General features: G+C 39.8%; 1 long non-coding RNA gene across 1 annotated transcript in view; it reads left to right on the forward strand.

Annotated features, from left to right (window-relative positions):
- Positions 1 to 644: 644 nt before the first annotated feature.
- The window catches only part of LOC116657061, a 30,696-nt gene continuing 9,947 nt past the window's right edge, over positions 645 to 21,393 (forward strand). Inside the window, exon 1 of the long non-coding RNA XR_004311993.1 lies at positions 645 to 1,000. This is a non-coding gene — a long non-coding RNA (uncharacterized LOC116657061). The remainder of the gene's footprint in view (positions 1,001 to 21,393) is intronic.

The following is a 21,393-nucleotide window of genomic DNA, read 5'->3' on the forward strand; positions in this document are numbered from 1 at the left end:
CTGGACTAGCGTCTAGAGCAGGCCCCTGGCCGGGTGGACGCCCTGGGATGAGACCATCTCTCTGCGCCCACGACTCCTACTGGAAGATGAAACCTCGCCCAGACTGCTCTAGAGACGATCATTACTGTAGCACGCGCCACTCTCAAGGAACTGCTGAGGTTCATGAGGGTGCAAGTGATTTGAATTAGACATAAAGTGGGAAAATCTGGAGCCATTCTTTCTGACCTCCCCCTGACAACACCAGAAGGGCAGCGTGTGCAGCCCGTGACACCCACTTCCTTCCTTTTCCGGGGAAACGCCCCTCCTCCATTCAGGCCTGCCCGACACCCCCGATACCCCTGCCATCCCCGCTTCCAGGAGAGCTGGCGGCCTCAGCGGCTCAACCGCGTTCGGACCCCGCCCAAACCCCCACCGGGCGCCCGCGCACCGCTCGCAGCACGCGGCTAAGCCGGGGCCGCCGGCAGAGCGGGAGGTGCAAGCGTGCGCTCCCGTGAGGGGGCGTGGCGAGCGCGAGGCCCCGCCTTGCCATTGGCGGCGGCCTTGGGCCAGGTGGAGCCCCAAGGGCCCACGGCCGGGCCGGGGCGCGCAGGCGCACAGCGAGGCTGGCGCGAGGGCGGAGGTGGCAAAGGGGTGAAGGCGGAGGAGGGAGTGCCTGGCGCGAAGCCTCGCCGCTGGCGGCGGGTGGGGCCGCCGCTTTTCCCTGTCGACGGAGGCTGCTGACGGGAAAACGATCCCGGAGGGAAGCCCCGACCCAGGCCTTTTCCCCTGAAAGTCTGCAGGATCTTAGGGACCAGTAAGCCTGGTAGAAGCTCTGGGCAGTAGTACAAACGGACGTTGAGATTGGCAGAGGTCAGCCTTCGAGGCCCCCCTCTGCCCACTACCTGCTCTGTGACCTCTGGCAAGCCACTTAACCTGGCCTCAGTGTCCCCATTCTTCTGGAGGGCTTGCGGCTTGAGAGTGGCCACAAAGAAGAGTTCACGCCACATTCACTACCTGACTAGTGAGTATTTAGAGCACCCAAGTCACCCCCTTTTGCCCTCAGGGAGCCGGGTGCCTAGCGCGGGCACTGAGCAAGATGAAAGCTCCACGGTAGTTTAGTGCCAGGGCCCCCCCGGGGGGGGGTCCCCCCGTGGCTGGGCCACACTGCCTGTGTGAGCTTGGGCCTCAGTTTGCTCGTCAGCGCACAGAACCTGCATCAAAGGTAATGAGGAGAGCGTGTCGTATGGCTATGCATTGTCCCTCGCACATGGAGGGCTCAGAACACCAGTTCCAGGCTTCAGGCGGTGCGAAGGGCGTCTGTGTAGAGTTGTTCATTTCGGAGCAGCCAGGATGTCTGGGGGGAATGCAGACACAGATTATGCGCGCCGAGGGTGCTCCCCTGCAGAACAGAGGGCCGGCTCCACTCTTGGCTCGCCAGGGAGGAGGGATTCAGTTATTGATTTATTAGGCACACTCCCACTTATATCCTTGCCTTGGAAAAGGTTTCCGCAATCTGACTTTCCCCGTCTCTGTAGCTGGTAAGTGTTTTAGAAAGGCTAGAGGAAACTTTTCATTGATTTTTCTGAATTCAGTGGTAGATTGAGTCCTGTTCTGATGATGGAGGAAATGTGATGGATCTGCATTTGGGGCGATTATTAACGTGTACTGGAGTAATTTGGTTTAAAATTGTCAGCCCTTAACAGGAGAGCTGGCAAAAGTATTTTCAGGTGTTACTGTGGCTCCGTGTTGGAAGCTTGAAAGATACTCGTGTTCTGTGCTGTACCTTTTTGGTCTCAATAATGCCTTTGCCTCCGTTGTCTCCAGGATGGTCCTTAAAAGATAGTGTTTATTATTTCATTGCAGACGTGCATTTTGACCTTTGTCTCACCTTTTCCTACCAGTAACTACTTGAAAAATCCTGTTGCTGCAAGAGTTCAGGGAAAATCCATTTGTAATATTATTTAGAGAAGGATGACCACACCCTGACTTCTTCAGAGTGTTGAGTAAATCAAACTACTGTTCTTTCTGGGAAGAAAAAAAAAACCCACAGCTGAAACTGGGATTAGGGATAAAGAAACCCAGCTGGATTTTGCCCCTGAGTGCCAGTGATAGTTTCTGTTTATGGTCTGTTGATCAGACAACATGCTTTGTCAGAATGTAACTAGCTTTTTGTAAGCCTACCATGACTCCACACTGATTGGCGTGTGGTGCCTTGCATCTAAAATATGTCCAAATAGCTGATAGATCCTGACCCCCTTAAGTGACTGAGGGGTGTTTGCAAAACTCATCGGTCTGCCCTTACATAGCTCCTTGTTGGAAAAAGTCGGCATTTGGTTGATGTTTTCCATTTATTTTCAACTTTTCATTTCAATATATTAAAAAGTTGTTGTGGAGTTTACTTGCCAGTCTTCCAGTTTCTTGAATTTGGCTTGAAAGAGCTAGGTGTCCTTGGTCTCACTACTTCAGTTCAACATACATTATGTAACACAGAGTGTGATCTGTTGAATAACCACAACAAGCATAATAAACATTCATTGAGAATGTACTATTTCTGTTTAATACTTATGTAAATCATTTGTCCCCATTTTTTCTCTTTACCATATTGGACACCGAAGAATAAGACAGTGTTTATTATATGTTCTTCCACCTCAGGAAACTTATGACTTTGTTTTCTCTGTTTTTTTTTTTTTTTTTTTTTTTAAGAGAGAAGAATCTTCCTGAAAAGTTATGCCTTATAATTGTGATGAAATCCTGAAGATTTATAATGTTTTATTGAGAAACAGTTTCCTTTAACATTTTTGTTGTGTTTTCTTTGTTTTGAATGAAATAATGAAATCTTACAATGTTAGTGTGGCCCTTAGCCCAAAGCAATAATTTCTTAATTTAATAAAGGAGTCAAGAATTTTAATGTAACACATAGCAACTACTTAAGAATCTGCTCATAAAATTGATATTGGATGGCTAGGATTTTAAAACGAGAGTTTTAGACTTCAGAAAAGGAAAGGTAAATTTGTGTTTATTGTGTACTTTATTAAAATAAAAATTAATTTGAAAATGTTAGAAAGTAGTAGTAGTAGAAAGCACTGATGGATAAAAATAAGCCATTAGATTTTGGGCAACATGAAATAGTTAATGATACATATATGTATATAATGATATACATGTATGTGTAGTATTGTTTGATTTATAAAATGCTTTCCCTCTGTTTCCTCTCATCGGTTCTCCTGTATCACTGTGATATAGGCATTTCTTACCCCATTTAAGAAATGAAGAAAACATTTCAGAAAAGGAAAAAAAATTCCAGAGAAAGTAAAAGGAAATTGCTCAAGGTCTTCTGAATCCAAGTCCTACAATGCTCACACAATACTAGAAGGATGTGGTGGGCACTGAATATTTTTGACTAAGCCCATGGTCAGTGCAGTCAGTATACCTAAATTGTGATTCAGCGTTGGCTCCTCTGTTCTGATTTGTATGTGTTTCTATTCATAAAATAAGGATTTCTGAATTTAACAACAGCAGGACTAGGGTGGCGAACAGGATGTAAATCAGCCCCAGCTCTCGTGGAAGTTACAATCTGGAGGGAAGTAACAGCAAAATAACTTCAATTTATTAAGTGCTGAAGGGATAAAGAACACATAGCCCCAGCTTAGGGTGTCACTGAAAGATTTCCAGGAAAAGGATACCTTAACTGACGTCTGAAAGTTAAGTAGAAGTCAAGTGAAGGCAGGAGGAGATGGGCGTTCTAAGCAAGGAACAGCGTGTGGAAAGACACGATGCAGAAGAGAGCATCCGTTGTTCCGGGACCTAGAAAGTCCGACGTTAATTATTATAGGTGTATGTGTGTATTCGGGGCGGTGGCTTTGGTAAAGGAGGAAGTTGTGAGAGATGAGGATAAATAAGGAAGAAGGAGTCAGAGTCTCTGAGTCTGTGAAAAAAGGTTTTGGAAAGTAGGGTAGGAGAATGCTGGGAGCTTCGAGGCTATGAGTAGAAGGAACAACCATTAAGTGACCATTGCTGAAGTCCAGGTAAAAAATGATGGCTGCCTGGAGAAGGGTAGTAGCATTGTAGGTAAAATGAAGAAGGAAAGGGAAGATATTTTAAAAATATATATGAGTAGAATTTTTTTCCTTAAAAAAATTGTTTATTGTCCTAGAACACAGTTGGTAAAAGCTCAGGTTGCATATTGCAGAACTTACATCTTTTTAAAAATTGAATTATAGTTGATTTATAATATTATATTAGTGTCAGGTGTATCACATAGTGATTCAGTATTTTTATAGATTATACATTTAAAATTATTGTAAAATATTGGTTGCTTTCCTGTGCTGCACAATGTGTCCTTGCAGCTAATGTATTTTATACACAGTAGTTTGTCCCTCTTAATCCCCTGCCCCTATCTTGCCCCTCCCTCCTTCTGTCTCCTCACTGGTAACTGCTAGTTTGTTCTCTGAGTCTGTTTCTGTTTTGTTATATTCATTCATTTATTTTATTTTTTAGACTCAATATATAAGTGATAACATACAGTACTTATCTTTCTCTGTTAGACTTACTTCGCTAAGTACCCCCAGGTCTATGTATGTTTTTATAGAAAGCAAAATTTCACTCTTTTTTATGGCTGAGTAATATTCTAGTGTGTGTGTGTGTGTGTGTATGTATGCCATATGTATCCAGTCATCTGTTGATGGACACTTAAGTTGCTTCCATATCTTGGCTGTTGTAGGTAATGCTGCTATGAACTTTGGGGTGCGTGTATCTTTTCAAATTGGTGTTTTCATTTTGGTATATTTCTGTGCTCTTAAATTTTTTGAGACTTGTTTTGTGGCCTAGTATGTGATCTTTCCCGGAGACCATTCCATGTATATTTGAAAAGAATGTGGATTCTGTTTTGGGATGGAATGTCCTGTAGATACCTATTATGTACAGTTGGCCTAATGTATCCTTGAAGACCACTGTTTCCTTATTGATTTTCTGTCTGGATGATCTGTCTGTTGATGTAAGTTGGGCATTAAAGTCCTCTACTGTTATGTATTATGGTCAGTTTCTTCCTTTGTGTCTGTTAATACTTGGTTTATATATTTAGGTGCTCCTGCATTAGGTGCATGCATTTTAATGTATGTTGTATCCTCTTCTAGTATTGATCCCTTTATCACTGTATAACTTATGCACTTTTTTGCCTTTTGTTATAGAGTTTGTTTTAAAGTTTACTTTGTCTGATGTGAGTATTGCTATCCCAGCTTTCTTATTGTTTCCACTAGCATGAAATATCTTTTTCTGTCCCTTCGCTTTTACTCTGTCTGTGTCTTTACCTCTGAAGTGACTCTTATAAGCAGCATATAGGTGGGTCTTGTTTCTTCATCCAATCAGCCAGCCTGTGTCTTTTGATTAGAGCATTTAGTCCATTGGCATTTAAAGTGGTCATTGACAGGTATGTGCTTATTGCCGTTTTGTTACTTGTTTTGTGATTATTTTTGCAGTTCTTCTTATTCTTTTCTTCTTTTAGTTTGTTCCCTTGTGGCTTGATGACTTTCTTCAGTGGTATGCTTATGTTCCTTTCTCTCTAGTTTTTGTTTATCTATTTAGGTTTTTGATTTGTGGTTACTATAGGATTCATATGTGTTGACCTATAACTATGTCTCCTTGTTTTACTTAAAATTTTTTAAATATATATTTTATTCAAGAATAGTTTACAATTTTGTGTCAACTTCTGATATACAGCATAATGCTTCAGTCATATGTGAACATACATATATTTGTTTTCATATTCTTTTTAACTGTAAGTTACTATAAGATATTGAACATAGTTCCCTGTGCTATACAGTATAAACTTGTTGTTCATTTATTTTATATAGATTAGTTAGTATCTTCAAATCTTGAACTCCCAATTTATCCCTTCCCACCCCTTTTCCCTCTGGTAACCGTAAGTTAAGTTTATTTTCTGTGTCTGTTTCTGTTTTGTAAATAAGTTCATTTTTTTTTAAGATTTCACATGTAACTGATATTGTATGGTATTTTTCTTTGTCTTTCTGGCTTACTTCATTTGGAATGATGATCTCCAAGTCCATCCATGTTGCTGCAAATGACATTATTTTATTCTTTTTTATGGGCTGAGTAGTGTTCCATTGTATAAATATACCACAGCTTCTTTATCCAGTCACCTGTTGATAGACATTTACGTTACTTCCCTGTCTTGGCTACTGTAAATAGTGCTGCTGTGAACATTGCAGTGCATGGATCTTTTTGAATTAAGATTCCCTCTGGATATATACCTAGGAGTGTGATTGCTAGATCATATGGTAAATCTATTTTTAGTATTTTAAGGAATCTCCATACTGTTTTCCATAATGGCTGCACCAAACTACATTCCCACCAGCAGTGTAGGAGAGTTCCCTTTTCTCCATAGCCTCTCCAGCATTTATCGTTTGTGGACTTTTGAATGGCGGCCATTCTGACTGGTGTGAGGTGATACCTCATTGAAGTTTTGATTTGCATTTCTCTGATCATTAGTGATATTGAGAATTTTTTCATGTGCCTGTTGGCCATTTGTATGTCTTCACTGGAGAATTGCTTGTTTAGGACTTCTCCCCATTTTTGGATTGAGTTGTTTATTTTTTGTTGTTGTTGTTATTAAGTTGTATGAGCTATTTATATATTCTGGAAATTAAGCCTATGTCAGTTGTATAATTTGCAAATATTTTCTCCCATTCTGTAGATTGTTGTTTTGCTTTGCTTATTGTTTGTTTTGCTGTGCAAAAGCTTGTAAGTTTAAATAGGTTCCATTTGTTTATTTTTGCTCTTATTTCTATTGCCTGGGTAGACTGCCCTAGGAGAATATTGCTGAGATTTATGTCAGAGAATGTTTTACTTATGTTTTCTTCTAAGGGGTTTATAGTGTCTTGTCTTCTGTTTAAGTCTTTGAGCCATTTTGAGTTTATTTTTATGTATGGTGTGAGGGAGTGTTCTAACTTCGTTGATTTACATGCAGCTGTCCAGTTTTCCCAACACCGTTTGCTGAAGAGACTGTCTTTACCCCTTTGTATATTCTTGCCTCCTTTGTCAAAGATTAATTGACTGTAGGTCTGTGGGTTTATTTCTGGGCTCTCTGTTCTGTTCCGTTGATCCATATGTCTGTTTTTGCACCAATACTATGACGTTTTGATGACTGTAGCTCTATAGTATTGTCTGAAGTCTGGGAGGGTTATTCCTCCAGCTTCATTCTTTTTCTTTGGTATTGCTTTGGCAATTCTGGGTCTTTTGTGATTCCATATAAATTTTAGAATTATTTGTTCTCTTTCTGTGAAAAATGTCCTGGGTAATTTGATAGGGATTGCGTTAAATCTGTAGGTTTCCTTGGACAATATGGCCATTTTAGTAATACTGATTCTTCCAATCCAAGAGCATGGGATATATTTCCATTTCTTTAAGTCATCTTTAATTTCCTTAATCAATGTTTTGTAGATCTCCGCATGTAAGTCTTTCACTTCTTTGGTCGGATTTATTCCTCAGTATTTTATTTTTTTTGTATGCAATATTAAAAGGATTGTTTCTTTACTTTCCTTTTCTGATCTTTCATTGTTAGTGTAAAGAAATGCCACTGATTTCTGTATGTTAATCTTGTATCCTGCTACTTTGCCAAGTTCTTTTTATCAGCTCTAGTAGTTTTTTGGGCGAGCTTTTAGGGTTTTCTATATATAGTATCATGTCATCCACATATGGTGACAGTTTTACCTCTTCTCTTCCAATTTGAATTCCTTTTATTTCTTTTTCTCCTGATTGCTGAGGCTAGGACTTCCAAAACTATGTTGAATAGAAGTGGTGAGAGTGGGCATCCTCGTCTTGTTTCAGATTTTAGCAGAAAGGCTTTCAGTTTTTCACTGTTGAGTATGATGCTGGCTGTGGGTTTGCCATAAATAGCTTTTATTGTGTTGGGATATGCTCCCTCTATACTCTCTTTGGTAAGAGTTACCTTAAATGGGTGTTGAATTTTATCAGATGCTTTTTCTACATCTATTGATATGATCATGTGATTTTTGTCCCTTTTCTGGTTGATGTGATGTATCACACTGAGTGATTTGCGTATGTTGAACCATCCTTGTGTTCCTAGCATGAATCCAATATGATCACAGTGTATGATCTTTTTAATGTGCTGTTGGATTCTGTTTGCTAATATTTTGTTGAGGATTTTTGCATCTATGTTCATCAGTGATACTGGCCTATAATTTTCTTTTTTGGTAGTGTCTGTCTGGTTTTGGTATCAGAGTGATGGTGGCTTCACAGAATGAGTTTAGGAGTATTCCCTCCTTTACAATCTTTTGGAAGAGTTTGAGAAGAATTGGTATGAGTTCTTCTTTGAATGTTTGGTAGAATTCCCCCACTGAAGCCATTTGGTCCTGAAATTTTGTTTGCAGGGATTTTTTTTAAAATTGCTGATTCTATTTAATTTCTAGTGATCAGACTGTTTAAGTGGTTTGTTTCTTCTTGATTCAGTCTTGGTGGACTGAATGTTTCCAGAAACTTGTCTGTTTCTTCTGGGTTGTCCAATTTGTTTTGAAATAGTTATTTATAGTAATCTCTTATGGTCTTTTATATTTCTGTGGTATTGGTTGTAATTCGTCCATTTTCATTTTTAATTTTGTTTATTTGTGTTCTCTTTCTTTCATTCTTGGTGAGCCTGGCCAGAGGTTTGTCAGTTTTGTTTACTCGTTCAAAAAAACAGCCCTAGGTTTGATTGATTTTTTTCTATTGTTTTTTAAAGCTCTTATTTATTTCCTCCCTGACCTTTATTATTTCCTTCCTTCTGCTGACTTTAGGTTTCTTTGTTCTTCTTTTTCTAATTCTTTTAGATGATAGTTACATTGTTTACTTGAGATTGTTCTTGTTTTTTGAGGAAGGTCTGTATCACTATGAACTTCCTTCATAGGATGGCTTTTTCTGCATCCCATGGATTTGTGTGGTTGTGTTTTCATTGTCATTTGTCTCAAGTTATTTTTTAACTTCTTCTTTGATTTCATCCTTGAGCCATTGGTTTTTTAATAGCATGTTGTTTAATCTTCATATTGTCATTTTTTCCTTCTTTGTTTTTCTGTGATTGATTTCTAGTTCCATGCCATTGTGGTCAGAGATGTTTGAAATAATTTCTATCCTCTTAAATTTGCTGAGGCTTCTTTTGTGTCCTAGCATATGATCTATCCTAGAGAATGTTCCTTGTGCACTTGTAAACAATGTATATTCTGTTTTTGGGGGGGATGTAACGTCCTAAAAATATCAACCAAGTCCAGCTGTTCTATTGTGTCATTTAGTATCTCTGTTGCTTTATTGATTTTCTGTCTGGAAGATCTGTTGAATGATGTTAAGGGGGTGTTAAAGTCTCTTACTGTGATTGTGTTCCAATCAATTTTCCCCTTATGTTTGTTAGTATTTGTTTTATGTATTTAGGTGCTCCTATATTGGGTGCATGTATGTTTACGAGTGTAATATTCTCATCTTGTGTTGCTCCTTTAATCATTATATAGTGTCCTTCTTTATCTTTCTTTATGGCCTTTGTTTTAAAGTCTATTTTGTCTGAAATCAGTATTGCTATTCCTGCTTTCTTGTCATTTCTATTTGCATGGAGTATCTTTTTCAGTACTCTCTCTTTCAATCTATGTGTGTTCTTCTCCCTAGAGTGGGTCTCTTGTATGCAGCATATTGTAGGTTCTTGTTTTATTATCCAGTCTGCCACTCTGTGTCTTTTGATTGGAGCATTTAGTCCATTGACATTTATGGTGATTATTGATAGATGTGTGTTTATTGCCACTTTGAACTTAGTTTTCCAGTTGATTTGGTATTTCCTCTTTATTTCTTTTTCTTTTTGTGGTGTGATATCTTCTTTCATATTATCTTGGTTTCTTTTTGTTTTTTGTGACTCTATTGTATTCTTTGATTTGTGGTTACCCTGATTTTCAAGTATATTGACCCATTACTATATCTGTTTGCTATAAAGTCATATAAGCCCAAACACATCCTAAAATGAATGAAAAAAAGAAAAAAAGTCTTTATTTTCTTGCTCCCTCTCCCACCTTAAATGATTTTGATGTCCTGTTTTACATCTTCGTGTTTATTCTATTGCAACTCATTGTAGTTATCTCATTTCCAATTAATGGTTCTCTCCTTTCTATAGTGTCCTTCTTTTCTATTTAGAGTAGACTTTTCCATATTTTTCTTAGGATAGGTTTAGTATTGCTGAATTCTTTTAGTTTTTCCTTGTCTGTGAAATTCTTTTTCTCTCCTTTTATTCTAAAGGATAGTCTTGCTGGATAGAGCATCCTAGGTTGCAGCTTTTTCTCATTCAGAACTTTGAATATATCTTGTCTCTCCCTTCTGGCCTGCAATGTTTGTGTTGAGAAATCAGCTGAAAGCCTTATGGAGGCTCCTTTGTAACTCTTTGTTTTTCTCTTTCTGCCTTTAGAATCACTTGCTTCTCTGTCTGTTGCTCTGATTGTGTGATTTCTCTTATCCTGTCTTCTAAGTCACTTACTCTTTCCTCTGTCTGGTCTGCTTTTGATTGCCTTCAGCTCAGCTCTTTTCTCAGCCATTGAGTTTTCTGTTTTTAATTGGCTCCTCTTTATAGTTTCTATTTCCTTTATAGTATTCTACATGTTTATTCATAGTCTCTTAATTCCTTTATTATCTTTTTTTACAATTTTTTATTGAATTATAGTCATTTTACAATGTTCTGTCAAATTCCAGTGTAGAGCACAATTTTTCAGTTATACATAAACATATATATATTCATTGTCACATTTTTTTCTCTGTGCACTACCATAAGATCTTGTATATATTTCCCTGTGCTATACCATATAATCTGGTTTATCTATTCTACTACTATCTATTCTGTTTTGAAATCCCAGTCTGTCCCTTCCTGCCCCCTGCCCCCTTGGCAACCACAAGTTTGTATTTTATGTCTATGAGCCTGTTTCTATTTTGTGTTTTTGTTTTGTTTCTTTTTAGAGTCCACATATGAGCAATCTCATATGGTATTTTTCTTTCTCTTTCTGGCTTACTTCACTTAGAATGGCATTCTCCAGGAACATCAGTGTTGCTGCAAATGGTGTTATGTTGTCGGTTTTTATAGCTGAACAGTTTTCCGTTGTATAAATATACCACATCTTCTTTATCCAGTCATCTCTTGATGGACATTTAGGCTGTTTCCATGTCTTGGCTATTGTACATAGTGCTGCTATGAACATTGGGGTGCAGGTGTCATTTTGAAGTAGGGTTCCTTCTGGATATATGCCCAGGAGCGGGATTCCTGGGTCATATGGTAAGTCTATTCCTAGTCTTTTGAGGAATCTCCATACTGTTTTCCACAGTGGCTGCACCAAACTGCATTCCCACCAGCAGTGTAGGAGGGTTCCCCTTTCTCCACAGCCTCTCCAGCATTTGTCATTTGTGGACTTTTGAATGATGGCCATTCTGACTGGTGTGAGGTGATACCTCATTGAAGTTTTGATTTGCATTTCTCTGATAATTAGTGATATTGAGCATTTTTTCATGTGCCTGTTGAGCTTTTGTATTTCTTCCTTGGAGAATTGCTTGTTAGGCCCTTTGCCCATTTTTGGATGGGGTTATTTTATTTCCTTTAGTGCTTTTATTACCCTCTTTTTGAAGTCATGATCTTCAAAAACTAGTAGATAGTAGACTATTGAGGTCTATTTCATTGATTGTTCTTTCAAGGGACTTTTCTTGTTCTTTTAATTGGGAGTAGTTCCTCTGCTTCTTCATTTTACTTCTATCTCTCTGATTTTTTGGATTTATAAGTATCAGTTATGTTCTGTGGTTTTGAAGGCTGTGTTTTTAGGTTTTATTTTTTTTTAAAGAGGATGTGTTCCTGTGCAGACAATTAAGACTTCCCAAATAACTTTATAAGGTAGCATTATACTTCACACCCATTGGGGTGGCTACTATCAAAAGACTCAGGAAATAATTAAGTTTTCGTGAGGATGTGGGGAAATTGGAGCCTTTGTGCCCTATTGATGGGAATGCAAAATGATACAGCTGCTATGGAAAATAGTATCGTGGTTCCTCAAAAAATTAAAAATAGAATTCCTGTGTGATCTAGCAATTCCACTTTTATATCACAGGAATGTAATACACAGTATAAGGAATGTAGTTAATAATGTAATTTTGTATGGTAACAGATGGTTACTAGACTTACTGTGGTGATCATTTCATAATGGGTTTGATTGTCAAGTCACTATGTATACACCTGAAACTAACATAATATTGTACATCAACTATACCTCAATTTAAAAAGAAAAAGCAGGGGTTTGAAGAGATACTTGTACACCTGTATTCATAGCATTATTTATGATAGCTAAAAGATGAATGCACCCCAAGTGTCCATCAGCAGTTGAATGGATAAGCAAAATGTGGCATATGTATACAACAGAATAGTATTCATCTTTAAAAAGGAAGGGAATTCTGGTACATGCTATTTCATGGATAAAACTTATGCCAAGTGAAATAAGCTGGTCACAAAAAGACAAATACTGTCTGATTCCATTTAAATGAGGTACTTTGAGTAGTCAGAAATCATAGAGGCAGAAAGTAGAACGGTGATTTGCAGGGGCTGACGGGGAGGGACAGTGGGAGTTGTTATTTAACGGGTACAGGGTTTCAGTTTTCTAGGATGAAAAGAGCTATGGAGATGAATCGTGGTTATGGTTGTACATATTGTGAATATGTTTAATACCACTGAACTGTACAGTTAATGGTTAGGATGGTAAAGTTTGTTGGTTTTATCACAATAAGAAAGTTGAAAAGTATTCAGTATATAAAAAGAATAGAAAATACATCATGATCACATGGGGTTTATCCCAGGATGTGAGATTGGTTCACTATTTATAAATCAATCAATGCAATTTACTGTATCAACAGACTAAAAAAGATCATCTCAGTTGATATAGAAAAAGCATTGTATAAACATCTATTACTCATTCCTGATGAAAGTCTCAGAAAACTAGGAACAAAAGTGAACTTTCATCACCTGATAAAGGGCATGCATGAAAAACCTACAGCTAACATTATGCTTAATAGTGAAAGACTGAATGTTTTCCCTCTAAAATCAGAACGAAGCAAGGATGTTGGCTCTCACCACTCTTATTTATTATTTTCCTAGCTAGTGTAGTAAAGCAAGAAGAAGAAGTAGGCATACAGATTGGAAAGAAGAAATAAAAATGCCTTTGTTTGTAGATACCACTATTGTCTGTTAGAAATTTCCAAAGAAGCTACAAAAATGCTACTGAATCTTGTAGTTTAGCAAGGTCACAAGTTACAAGGTCAGTATATGAAAATGAATTACACTTCTCTAACAGGAAACATTTTGAACTTGAAGACTTTTTAAAGTGTTATGTACAGTAGCATCCAAACTATTCAAATAGGGATAAATGTAACAAAATACGTACAAGATTTTTCTGCTAAAAACTACAAAATTGATGAGAGTAACCAAAGACCTAAATTAGGGGTGAGGTGGTGTGTGTTCCTAAGTTGGGAGACTCAATATTGTCAAAATGTAGTTTTTTTTTCCCCAAACTCATGTGTAGATTGTATGGAATTATAATCGCAGTCTCAGCCATCTTCTTTGTGGAAATTGATGGGCTATTTCTAAAATTTATATAGAGAAGTAAAGAACTTAAAGTAGCCAAAACAATTTTGAAAAAGAAAAAGACTGAGGATTCGTATTACCTGATTTCAAGGCTTAGTAGAAAGTTAAAGTAATTGGGACAGTGTGTGGTTTTTTTTAAAGCATGCTAAGATCATACACATAATGTGAGATCTGCCGTCTTAATAAGTAGGTGTACAGTACAGAATCGTAAACTGCCAGCGCGGTGCTGTAAAGCAGACCTCGAGAACTTTTTGATCTTGCATTACTAGAACCTTATAGCCATTAAATAGCAACTCCCCATTTCCCCTTTCCTTCAGCCTCTGGACACCGCCAATCTACTTGTGTTCTGATGACTCTGACTACTTCAGATATCTCATGGGAGTGGAATCATGCCGTATTTGTCCTGACTGGCTTCTCTCACTTTGCATAATGTCCTCAAGTTTCATCCATGTTGTAGCGTACGAAAAGATCTCCTTTTATGGCTGAATAATAATACTGCACTATGTGTATACGCCACATTTTCTTTATCCATTCATCTCTTGACTTAATTATTTCAGGTGTTCAAACCCCTTGGCTATTGTGAACAAGGCTGCGGTGAACGTGAGAGCGCAGATATCTCTTTGAGATCCCAATTTCAGTTCTCTTGGGCCCGGCGGTGAGATTGCAGGGTCGTGTGGTAGTTCTGGTTTTAATTTTTGAGGAGCCTCTGTACTGTTCTCCGGAGTGGCTGCTGTCTTCCATTCCCACCAGCGGTGCCCAGGGGCTGCAGTTTCTCTGCATCCTCACCAACACTTATCACTTTCTGTTGTCTTGATCATGGCTGTCCTGAGAGATGTGAGGTCATACCTCATTGTGGTTTTGATGCGTGTTTCCCTGATGACGAGCCTCTTTTCGTGTACCTGTTAGCCATTTGTGTATCTTCTTTGGAGAAATGTCTCCTCAGATCATTTGCCCATTTTTAATCAAGTTGTTTGGATTTTTTTTTTTTTTTTTTGCTCTTGAGTTGTAGGAGTTCCTTACATATCTTGGATATTAATCTCTTATCAGTTTGCAAATACTTTCTCCCTTTCCACAAGTTTCCTTTTCACTCTATTGTTTCCTTTGCTGTACAGAAGCTTTTTATTCTGATGTAGCCTCACTTGTCTATTTTTGCCTTTGTTTCCTGTCCTTTTGGTGTTCATATCACTTCTAGGACCAGTGTCATGAAGCTTTCCCCCTGTGTTTTCTTCTTGAAGTTTTTCCGTTTCAGTTCTTAAACAAACATCAATTCAAAATGTTTTAAAAATGTAAGTGTATGGTGTAAGATAAGGGTTTGGTTTCATTCTTTTCATCTGCATATCCATTTTCTCTAGCACCGTTTGTTGAAAAGACAACTCTTTCCCAGTTATGTGTTCTTGGTACCTTTGTGGAAGATTAGTTGACCATATAGGAAGACATGTGATATTGGTGAAAGGAAAGACGCAGAGGTCAAAGGAATAGAGTGCAGAGAAACAGACCACACAAACACGGTCCATTGATTTTGGACAAAGGTGCCAAGGTAACTCATTGGAGTGAAGATAGTCTTTTCAAAAATGGTGCTGGATTAATTGACGTTCATATTTTAAAAAATGAACCTTGACCCATACCTTGTACATATACAAAAATTAACTCAAAATGTATCATAGGCCAAAATGTAAAATTTAAATTTAGCACCTCTAGAATATCCTGTCCCATATGCTGGCTACATGTGGCTACTTGAATTTAAATAATTAAAACTAAATACAGTGTAACAATTGAACTCCTTTGTTGTTCCAGCCACATGTCAAGTCCTTGGTAGCCGGGTGTGGCTAGCTAAAGCTGTTCTATTAATTAGCTCAGATTACAGTGCATTTCCATCATCACAGAAAGTTCTATTGTACGTAGCTGTCTTGGAAGAAAACGTAGGGCAAACATCTTTGGGATCTTATTTAGGCAAACATTTCTTAGGATACAAAAAACAACCATAAAAGAAAAAAAGTATAAATTGACTTTCATCAAAATTAAAAACTTTTGGTCTTTAAAAAGCTGTACTAGGAAAATGAAATGACAAAAATCACAGACACCAAGAAAAAATATTTTCAAAATATATATTTGATAAAAAATTGGAAACGTGAATATAAAAACCAAAACTTTCAAAATTCAATGATAACAAATAAAAAAGTAAGCAAAAACTTTGAATAAACACTTCACCAAAGAAGAAATATGAATGGTATATTATTTAAAATTTCTGGTCTCACACAGGCATGGTTTGGTGTTTGTTTAATCAGCAAGGGTTGTCTGGCTGGGAAGTTTATGGTCCACTTTTGTTTTCACTGTACCTCTCTGGATCTTAACTTATTCTTAAAGTGTTAATCCTCACAAGTAAAACCTGAGAGAAAAACCTCCAATAAGGTGTGTGTGTGTGTGCGCGTGCGTGCGCACAATCAAACACGTTTTAAAATAGCTGTTTCTAGTTCTCCGAGAGCATCAATAGTGAAAGTAAAAGGAAGCCACAGCCCGTCTGGGGCGATCCTGCGTGGCTTCAGCAGCCTCTCTGGTCCTGTTAGTGAGCAGACTTGCTCAGCCTGTTTGGACCATGAGAGCATGTGACCTTCCCAACTGTATGCAAATCAGCCAAGCCTGAAAACTTGACAGGTGGGTTGTTCTCCTTGTCTTACCCCGAAGCACCTGCCTGGTTTCTGCTTGGGCAAATGTGGAAGGCAGAGTACTGGCCCCCCGAGCGATGTCCATGTCCTAATGCCAGGACCCTGTGAATGTACTGTTACCTTACAGTGCAAAAGGGATTTTGCAGATGTGATTATGTTAGGGCTTTTGAGATGGGGAGATTTCCTGGGATTTTCCAAGTGGGATACTCACAAGGGCCCTAACAAGTGAAAGAGGAAGGCAGGGCATCGCAGTCAGCGTGATGCAGGGAGTGAAGGGACTCACCTGGCCGATTCTGGCTTTGCCGATGCGAGCAGGCAGCAGCCAGGGAGTGCAGGAGCCTCTAAAGCTGACAAAGGCAAGGAAATGGATTCTCCCCTAGGGCCTCCGGAAGGAATTCAACCCTGCCAACCCGTGTTAGACTTTGACAACAAGAAGTCTATGATGATACATTTTTGTGGTTCTAGGCCACTCAGTTTTTGGTAATTTGTTATGGCAACAATAGAAGCCTCATGCAGCATACCTTCAGGACCGTTCCATTTGTAAGTTCTAAAACACAGACACTTTTTTAAGCAGGAGCATACTTTGTCCTTTTTTTTTTTTTTAAATTAAGTCTCACTGCCACGCTACCAGGTTCCCCAGTGGGCAGATTTCTTGACCTTACTGTCCCCCTCAACTCTGTGAAATGATGCTCAGTTCAGAAAGTACACACATTGCACGTTCTAAAAAGGACAGAGGTGTTAGAACACAACCCATGTGTTAGCAGTGCCCCTTAGCGCGTGGGCTGTGGACAGCCTGCCACGGAGTTACCTGGGGAGCAGGTTGAACATGCAGCTCCTGGGGCCTGGCCTTTTGCTGCTCCCAGTGGTGTTTTTTTCTTTTTTAAGTCAAGTTTACTGAGGTATAATTTCCATATGTAGTAAAATTGATCCTTTTTAGAATACAGTTCTGTGAGTTTTGAGATGCTTACATAGTCATTATCCACCATCACACTGAAGGTATTTGATCACCCCAAATATTTCGCTAGGATCCTTTTGTAATAAATCCACTTCTGATACTTCCTGTCTCCGGCAGCCACTGACCTGATTACTGTTCCTTTAGTCTTGCTTTTTCCAGAATGTCATAGCCAAGGAATGATACATTACATAGCCTTTTGATTCTGACTTCATGTACTTTACCTAATGCTTTTGGGATTTTGAGATTCACCCATGTTGTATATATGTGCATATATAGGTGACCCATAACTGTGTTGCCTCAAACAGCCATCATTTCTTTTTTTTTAATTGAAGTACAGTCAGTTACAATGTGTCAATTTCTTGTGCACAGCACAATGCCCCAGTCATGCATATACAGACATATATTAATTTTCATATTCTTTTTCATTAAAGGTTATTACAAGATATTGAACATAGTTCCCTGTGCCATACAGAAGACATTTTTTTAAAATACATTTTTATATATATAGTGGCCAACATTTGTAAATCTCAAACTCTCAAATGTATCCCTTCCCACCCCCTTTCCCTGGTAACTGTAAGATTGTTTACTGTGTCTGTGAGTCTGTTTCTGTTTTGCAGATGAGCTCATAGTGTCTCTCTCTCTCTCTTTTTTTTAGATTCCAAGTATAAGTGATATCATATGATATTTTTCTTTCTCTTTCTGGCTTCATTTAGAATGATGATCTCTGCGTTCATCCATGTTGCTGCAAATGGCATTATTTTGTTCTTTTTTTATGGCTGAGTAGTACTCCATTGTATAAATATACCACAACTTCTTTATCCAGTCCTCTGTTGATGGACATTTAGGTTGCTTCCATGTCTTAGCTATTGTAAAAAGTGCTGCTATGAACATTGGGGTGCATGTATCTTTTCACATTAGAATCCCCTCCAGATACATGCCTAGGAGTGGGATTGCTGGATCATATGGTAAGTCTATTTAGTTTTTTGAGGAATTGTCATACTGTTTTCCATAATGGTTGCACTGAACTGCATTCCCACCAGCAGTGTAGGAGGGTTCCCTTTTCTCCACACCCACTCCAGCATTTATCATTCATGCATAATTTCTTGATGCTACCTAAAATGTCTTTTGTCTCTTCAGGTGTGATCTGAGAACTGCCCTAATTCTCCATGGATTGTGGAGGGATGGTCTTCTGGTGTGGTTAGAGAGGGAATGGGGCAGTGAGAGGGGTAAGGAGGTACACGTGGGTTTGAGTGTCCACCTTCGTGGAGACAACACAAGCCCAGCTTTGTCCTCTGTAAGAATGGACAGGAGGGGGAGAGATTGGGGTTGCCTCGTTGGAGGGAGGGAGCCACGGAGGACGGTTTTTGAGTGGTGAAGCAGGAGTCTTGGAGCCAGAGGCATTATGATGACAGGTCATTTAGAAGATTAAATGGTCAGCCCCTAAAAGAGTAGTGTCGTAAATGCAGCTCCTTTTGGGCCACCACTAAGTATCCCTTCCTTAGTGAAAGAATCCTGGTGGGTCTTGATTCCAAAACCCTTGGGCAGATAACGTGAAGGTTTGCAAAGAGTCCCCCACCCCCGTGCCACCAAACGTCTTGAACCCTTCCGTCTGGCAGGAGTTGTGTGAGGCACTGAAGGAACCAGTTTCAGCCCTTACCCTTAAGAACTCTTGCTTTGCGCCTCTTAGAACTTTTGCCTGGTGTTTACAGACGGCCCCCAACCAGGTGCGCAGGTGGAGGCCCCAGCACCTTTTCGGCAGGATTGCACCGGGCACAGTGAAGCACCGGCAGAGAGTGATGCGGGCGCTGCGGTCAGCCAACCCCCGCGTGCGGGGCCCGCGGCTGCGGAAGGCGGACTGTACGTGCGGCTTCTGTGAGGGACTTGAGCGTCCGGATTTTACTGTCCGCGGGGGTCCTGGAACTGATCCCCCGTGGAGACCGCAGGACGACTGTGTAGGATCAGTACTCAAGTTCTCGTTTGGCCACATGGCTTCACCTTTCTAAATTGATTTCTTCTTTTCTAAGATGGGGAGGTACCAGGAAGGGGGCAAAAAAAAAGCTATACTTTAATTTAAAAAAAGGCAATTTGCTTTTTGGGTTGAAAGCTGAAGACAGATGAGTTACAGTCTTGTTTGTTTGGTCTAGGCAAGGGGCTAACCCAGGTGGGAGTGGTTGAGACCAGGGGGCTAACGTTGTTCTGCATTGTCAAGAGACAAGAATTTTTAGTTTTTCACTTGAAGCCAGAGGGAAGTTTTCTTGTTTTTCTTTTGCTTTTGTTTGGGCAGGGGTGGTGAGGGAAGTGGGTCCTAGCATTAGGCTCAAGATGAGAAGAGAAATTGCTACTCCAGCGACAAAGAAGGAAAAGGACAGAGAGCTTTGATATCTGATTCTCAATTTTAAATAGTTTCCTACTATTTATTTGTTATTCATCTGTTTGTTATAGTCATTTCCTACTAAAGAGCTGCTCTTTACAACACTCAGGTGTTTATATGTTTTGGAGGCAGAGGGTACAGAGGGCCGTGTCTGCACTCGGGTGGAGTGGAATAGAGAGGGGAGATGGGGGGAATTGGCTGCAGTCAGGAATCAGGATAAGAAAATGACAAGGGATCATTAGGAAGTTGTAAGCACTCACCTGAGGATCCTGGAAATTATTAAGGAGAGTCCTGGGCTTCCTAGAATTACGTGAGATCCGGTCTAGAATTTGCCTTTGAATGTTAAGTGGAAGATGGTACAGTTTCGAGCCATGCACTTGTCAGGGACAGTAGCTGCTTAACAGAGTTGGGAGGCTTACACGAGAGTGTAGGTAAAAGTACGTGATGAACTAAGGAAGTAGATCACCCCTACGGGAAAATGTCTTCCCATGAAGTTGTTGAAAAAAGGAAGTCAGATTTAACTTCAGCACCAATCAGAAACGTGAGGTTAATTATCTGGAAGTTACACACTGTAGAGTAGTTTTCTTTTCTTATGAATTCAGTTCAAACTGATAGTAAGAACGTAATTTGGATATTAAAAGTACAGTTTTTACAGATGATTTGATGTGACCCAAACACGTCATGTTAAGACCTGGGGATCTGGGATCCCAGCGTAGTAACTTCAGGCCTGTTTAGTAGGAACACAGGTAGCTTTTGGTCACGCGGCGTTTGGCTGAGGTTGCGGGTGGGGAAGAAGGAAGCGATCGTGTTACGGAGGAATGGGAAGTGACCTTTGTGGGTCTTTCCCAGGCACTCGACGTATACGGTCTCTCTTAAATCTCACTGCGACCCAAAGAAGTGCTGGTGTCTCTACTCTTTAGATGGTGTGTGTGTGTGTGTGTGTGCAAATTATAATGATTCAAGAACTTGCTTAAAGTCATAGCCCTGAACTGGTAGAGCTGGTGTGAAGACTGTCACCCGCCTCGAAGCCCACTTCTCCCCCCTAGCACGCTGCCGTCGTCGGGGCTCTGAAGTAAACCGACACTCGGCACGCAAGCCTGGTGCGGCTCTGGTCTCCGCGTCCCAGCCTCACCCCACATCTTCACAGTTTTCCTTCTAGCGGACATTTACACAAAGCTTCTGGTAAGACTGCATGAGATGCCATAGGTGAACATACGTGAGAGAAAAAAAAATTAAGTAGCTTAATTAAGTTCTGGAGTGCACAGGTTGAATTCCTGGGTTGTCTCAGGTGTCACTCTTGACACGGGACCAGCCCTCTTTTGTGAGGTCTTTACAGAAATGCTGGCAAACTCTTTCCATTAGTGGTTCTTGCATACGATATGCACTTCTTATGTTGTGGGACTCGTCTTTTTTTTGTTGTTGTTGTTCAGAGTTCACCCTAGGGGTTTTCTCAGACTCGGCATTCTCATCCTCTCGTGGGTTTTCGCTTCCCTTTTCCTCTCCAGGCTGGGTGGGTGATGCACCCCTAGGTGCCGGGAGCCTCTTTCACACTGGCTTGTCATGACCTTAAAGTACTTTAAGTTTCTCCTTAGGTTAATTCCTTTTTATTCATTTATTTTTTAATGTAGTCCCCCAGTAAGCTAGAGGTTTGTGTTATCCGGTGAGTTTAAACCACCAGTAGCTGGAGAGTCCACAGCCCGTGAGCACTGTCTGAGTTGACCAAACGGAAAACCTGCCTGTGGTCTGCCTTTTTACGTTCTTCGTTTTGGTAGGTTTGGGGGTC

Source organism: Camelus ferus, chromosome 17 (genome assembly GCF_009834535.1).
Source record: "Camelus ferus isolate YT-003-E chromosome 17, BCGSAC_Cfer_1.0, whole genome shotgun sequence".
NCBI classification, from domain to species: Eukaryota; Metazoa; Chordata; class Mammalia; order Artiodactyla; family Camelidae; genus Camelus; species Camelus ferus.